This window comes from Corvus cornix, chromosome 5, assembly GCF_000738735.6.
Source record: "Corvus cornix cornix isolate S_Up_H32 chromosome 5, ASM73873v5, whole genome shotgun sequence".
Lineage (NCBI taxonomy): Eukaryota > Metazoa > Chordata > Aves > Passeriformes > Corvidae > Corvus > Corvus cornix.
The window spans coordinates 10311165-10317164 of NC_046335.1; positions in this window are offsets into that span (position 1 = coordinate 10311165).

Sequence of the window (6000 nt, forward strand, 5' to 3'; positions counted from 1 at the left end):
CACCAATATTTCACCTTTAATTAGTTTGGAATTTTGTGTTATAAGCAATGTTTTCTCTGGGGTTTAAAGTGCTGTCTCAAGGCTGCTGCAACATGCTGAACACTTCTGCTTGGCAGTAGTATTTAGAATATAGTCGTTGGAGGGGTAGCTACTTAAAACAGCAGAAATAATAGTAAAGACCATGGAGTAGCTCTATATTTTAGTAAAATGGCTTGAAGAAATAAAATAATAGTGCATTACATTGGAAAATCACCTGAGAGGAAAGAATAAAAAAAAAAATCTACTGAGAGAAGAGTGGTAATCCCTTACAAACTTGGACAGGGATACTTATCTCCAAAAACTATTTGGAAGACATAGAAGAGCAAATGGCATGTGATTATGGGAAGCTAATTTCTCAGCTGCAGGCTGGACGGTACCACTGGGAACTGGTAGGGCTTAAATGTTCTGGAGTGTCATAGAAACTCGATTTCTCAAGCAAACAGTCTATGTGAGAGGATGCTATTTTAGGCCTAGTATTAATAAGCAGCAAGGACCTTGTAGTCGGCCATAGTGTTGAAACCAATCATGAACTGAGTGATCACAAACTAATCCAGCTGAAGTTGAACTGCAAGAGAGACAAATGCAGATACTTGACGAAGGCTTGGGATTGCAGAACAGCAAACTTAGAGAAATGGGGAAAATTCCTGAGGCTGACATGATGGATGAACCCAAAGATGATTTTCACTTACAGATATTGGAAGAAGCAGCAAATAACAATTGCCAAAGCAAGTATTTGTTCAAGGTTAAAAAGGTTGGAAGCAATACCCTGTGCCTCAAACAGTATCGTGAAAGAAGGAAGGTGGTGATGCTGGTAGCCTTAAGTCTAGTGCTCTGACCTTACTATGGGGGTGAGTTCCTCCATGAGAAAATGACTGTGAGCTGCCAGCAGAATGGCTATGGAAAAGGCTCACTTGAGTCTATGATGCACAAAGCATGGTATTTTTAGTAGAGAGAGGGAAGTATTAATATGGCTTTACACAGTACAGCTAAGGAACCTTGTTTGGAAAATTGCGTCCAGTTCTGGTGACTTACAGCCAGAAAAGATTGACTCAGGTTGCTACAGGTGCAGAAGATGAATACTGGAGTGGCAAGGGAGCAGAGTATCTGTATTCTTGGATGGGAGCTGCAAGCAACCAAGCTTAGCTTCCTTAACTAGCCAAATTAAGCCAAAATAGCATGATTCACACAGTAAATATCAAGGAAAGAGTACTATTTAAATTAAAGAATTATGCTACCACAGTGATGCATGGTCATAAATGGGTCATGAGTATACTTAGGCTGAAAAGCTTTCTAACAATTCCAAGAGCAAACAAACAGTACTCCAGGCACAAAAATCTACATTATTTTAAACCAGGGCATGATTCTTTCTTGTGTCCAAAGGGGATTTCAAGAAGACTGAGCTGCTGACCTTTGACACTGTACTGTAATCATTCCCAAGTTTCAGGCCTGTTTCTGGTCCTCTGCCCCATCTACATTTGGCTTGTGAGGTTTTTTTTCAACTGCCTCTGAGGCACTGGAAATTAGTCAGAGACAGGATGTAGAAAGGGCTGGTGACATTAAGTCATCAGGTGGTTTGTGGTGCATGTTGCTCAGAGGCATACTGTGATTGCCAGATTTGTGCCACCACAAAACCTTTTCCCTCAGGTGAGCCTGGCAAAGGACTGTTTTGTGTTTCCCCTTGCCACCTTTTCAGAATCTTCTGGGAGATTTAATTGGTGAGTATCTTGTTGCATGGGTACTGGTTATAATCTTCTATGATATTGTGCTTGAGAGGTTTAGCCTTTTACTGCAGCTCTTAAGTTTATTACCTCTTACCAAAAAGGGTTCGGTGACCCTTGATGAGTGGGGATGCAGAAAAGTTATTGCTCTGAGATCTCCTAAACAAAATGGCCTTTGTGTGTTTGTAGAGGGGGATCATTCCCAGTCCTATCTTCCCAGAAGCGGCATCAACAGGTTATTTTTAATGCTGGAAGTAAACCTGAGAGAGGGAGAGATAAAGAGGGCAGCAAACCATTGTTTCTTGTGTGAATTTGCTTATTGCAATTAACAGTCATTCAGCTGAACATTTGTAATTGGGAATGGTACAGTACATCCTTATTAACCCAGCTGTTTCAGCTGCAATTTGGCACTGCTTCTGTATGGAATGCTAACTCTAAATGTCGTGGTTCGTGTGCCTCACATGGCTTCTCCACAGTTTCTGCAGAAGGTGGTTATGGTTTTTTTTTCTAATCAATACCTATTGTGGATCTGAGCAACACTTAGCAGGAGCCAGTTTCCACATTTCTGGCACTGAGGCAGTTACTTCACTTGCAGCTTCCTCATCCTATGTTACAGGTTGAAGATGCTTATTAACAGAATAATAAAATCATTAAATTTATATTTTTTTTTTTATTGCTGAAGAACTGCCCAAGAGGACCTGTATTGTGGGAATACACATTCATTTATTGCATCCTATACATGAGATAGGGGTTCCTCAGAGTTTATTTCAGCTGGTACTAGGCAATAATGTCTAATGTGATAGCCCATTTGTTTAGGGGAAAAATTCCCCTGCCCAAGCTATGATTCTCTACCTTAATTTCCTAAAAAGTGACGGTTTTACAAATGACAAGCATTTGAGGTGAAACATTCCCCAATTCTTCCAGAAGTAAGTTATATATGCCTTTATGCATTTGCTGTGTAACACTTTTCCTTTCTTTCAAGTTAATTTTAATTCCCAACTCAACTTATAGAGCTACTTCACAATTGACAAGAAATATTAGTATGGCATAACACAACTGCGTCTCAGTAATCTTAGGGCCTTCTTACTGTCTTGTTGAGACTATTAAAAATATATTGAGGTCCTCAGGCTCCCCTGTTATCAAGACTGCCATTGTGCCCGTGCCAAATTGACTTTGGAGTCAAATGAAATTTTTGAGTGCGTGTCAGTGGATTCCCAAAGAGGCCTGTAAAGTGGTTCACGTGAACTCTAAGCTGTGCCTGGAAAAAGAGACAAGATACAGCTCCACAGCAGGGAATTACTAGAGCACAGCAATGCCTCAGCTATATATCTGCCTCTCAGTATGGCTGCAAAATCAGAGCTGTGATGGGAGGAGTGCAAACTCAGCAAGATCAGCTCTCCACCATATGGAGATTTCCCTGTGACAGCTGAATCTGAATATAACCGATAAAAGCATCTTAAAGGCTGCTTTGTGCCTTTAGAGCAGCACAAAGAAGCTTTATCAGGAAGAAGGATTTGGTCCAAAAGATTTCTCCAGACATAAAGTGTCAGTTATTATGCTAGTTTGTAACTAGCAACTGCAAGGATTTTGTTGAAACCTGGCAAAGTAAAAGGCTGACATGAATATAACAGATGTATTGATTTATTCAGATGCCCTCATTTTCTGGATGAAATACCCTTAGGATATCCTGATATTCTCAGGATCTTTACTCCAACAAGAATCTCAGAATCTAATCATACAAGAGAAAAACCCTTACCTGATATTATCAGGTGGGTATACTTTCAATGCTGAGAGTCTGTCTTTATTGTAGAAATTGTTACAGCCTCTTCTTCAGTAATCAATAATAGCTCTTTCTTCAGAGTGATGTAACTACTTTTACTTTCACCTTTTCTGCATGTAGTCATGGGAACACCAAACAACCTGTGAGAACCAGGCTTAGAAATAATTAGAGCATTACAGATGGTTGGGAGCTGGTCACTGTCTCATAATTTTCCTGGCTTCCAGCTTAGCTGTGTGCCTTACCCCCAGTGCCATCAGAGCATCAGAACAGGTGTGAGAGGCTTTTTCATGTCCCCTTTAATTGACAAGGCTCTAGGTAGTTCTAGAGGGATATTTCAGAGTATTCTAGAAGGTTGTTTGAGCCTCTGGATGTTCGTTTGTTGTAAGTAAACTGTCCATAAAAGGTGCATTTACAAACCCTGAAGTATTCTGTCCTGCATTTACATTCAGTGTGACCCAGGCAGACCAACTAAACTTCAATACTGAAGAGATCACCATGGGATGGAACCTCTGTGTTTGCTGCCCTGGCAGATTCTTGAAGAGAAACCAGTCAGGAGCAGTCACCATAGAAAGAACAGTTGTTCTAGAAGCCTAGAGACTCTAGGCTCTTCTCTCATCACAATGGTTTCCTTTGTCCCATCCAGCCCTCTAGTGGATCCACACTTGCGGGATCCAAGACGTGCACACCTGTATGACAGCATAGTCCTTCTACCCTCAAGCTTATAGTCCCTTGTTGATCTGCCTCTTGTGACTCCACAGTTTTTCCCACTGTTCTTAGAAATTTTCTCACTTTGTATGGAAAAATGGTAATTCAGATTTACAGTTTCCCTGGTACCATTCATTCTGTCTCATGACAGTATGCATAAAACGAGGTAACTCTAGAGAACCAATAATTATCCAGCTGTTTGTCTGAAGATACCTCTGAGCTGGAGATTCTATTTATCCACCCGGGTCTTCAGAGTTAGGAGACATCAGCATATTCACTGGCTGATATTTAGAATTATTTCATGTTCACCTATAATTTTTTATCACAGTGGTTGGGGAGGTTTCTGACCTGTGCATATGAACAAAATGACTAAAATACCAGGTGGGATTGGGAAGAGAGTGGCTGTCTTGGGATGAAAACAACTGGCTGTGTTAGCAACCCCCACATACTGCATTGTTAAAACCCAAGAGCAGGTATCTAGTTTAAATGTATCTTCGGGGAAGCATGATTATATTCAAATATTTTCCTTGCTGAGTTTCAGCATTCCCTGTATCAAATATGCTCAGTTTTCAAGTAAAAAGAGTAAAATCCAAATGCTCTCAGGACAATTTCAGCCTAGCCCCTATGAATCAAGCTTCCCTTCTTGTCCCTTCTTACTGGTTATGATGAATGCTCCGCGAGCCACATTACACCCTAATCAGCATTTGCATAATCTTTACTATCTCTGTGATTGCAGTATGAGGGGGTTATATATAAGCTAGGCAGTAATTAACGAGAGCTAGAAAGAACCCAGTTCCAATGATTAGCATGAGGCAGCAATGATTCAAGAGCTGTGAGTCTTCCATGCACAGCATTAGGAAGAGAGCTACCATGCTAGGAGAACTACTTTGAGTTTCTTAATCAGGAGGGACTATTCATATTTTTGGTGCAGAGCCCCACAAAAGCCCAAGCAGCAAAAGGAAGCCAGACAGACCTGTTGGGCATTGTGTCTTCAATTACTGGATATAATCTTCAACAATTCCACTGTAGAGGCTGCTGTTTTGGTGTTGGGGGGATAACAGACAAGTTCTGTTGGCACCAACCCACACAAGAGCCACGTCCACCAGAGAAGAAGCCCCTACTGCTCTTCCAGATGCTGAAAGACCTGCTGTGGAAGTGGTGAAATTCTAGCTAGGATTCTGCAAAGGTCTGAGCTAGAAGTATTAGAAAAATTCCTTTGGAGCCTTCAGATGATTGGAAAGGAGTGTGCCTGACAAACTGGCTTGTAGATTTTCCATAGTAAATGCATGAGCTGCTTCTCTCAGCAGTGGTCATCTGCTGGAGCCATGGGATGGTGTCTCAGTCACAGACATCTCCCTGCCGAAAAATGGGCAGAGGGTAGTAACACTTTGCTGTAGTTGCCCTTGAAACTCAGAAAGGTTGCTCAGGCTGCAACTCCATAAGAACCCTTGGAGCAGCAGAAGATTTAAGGAGAGGTCATCTTACAGGACACACTTAGTAATCTGCTGCCAGTGTAGGAAACAAGGATTCTTTGCAAATCAAAATGAATTTTGGATTTATTTGTTCATAAGAACAGATAATAATAGAACAGAACCTGTTGTCAAACTGCAGGCAAGCCCAGACACTCTTGTAATTTTAGCAGATGGAGCCAAAGGAGCCCCAGAATATTCTAAGGACAATCCTCTCACTTTAATAATAGCAAATGTCATCAGTGGATTTGAGGACAAGGAGCCGCTGTGTTCAGCCTCAAATGGAATA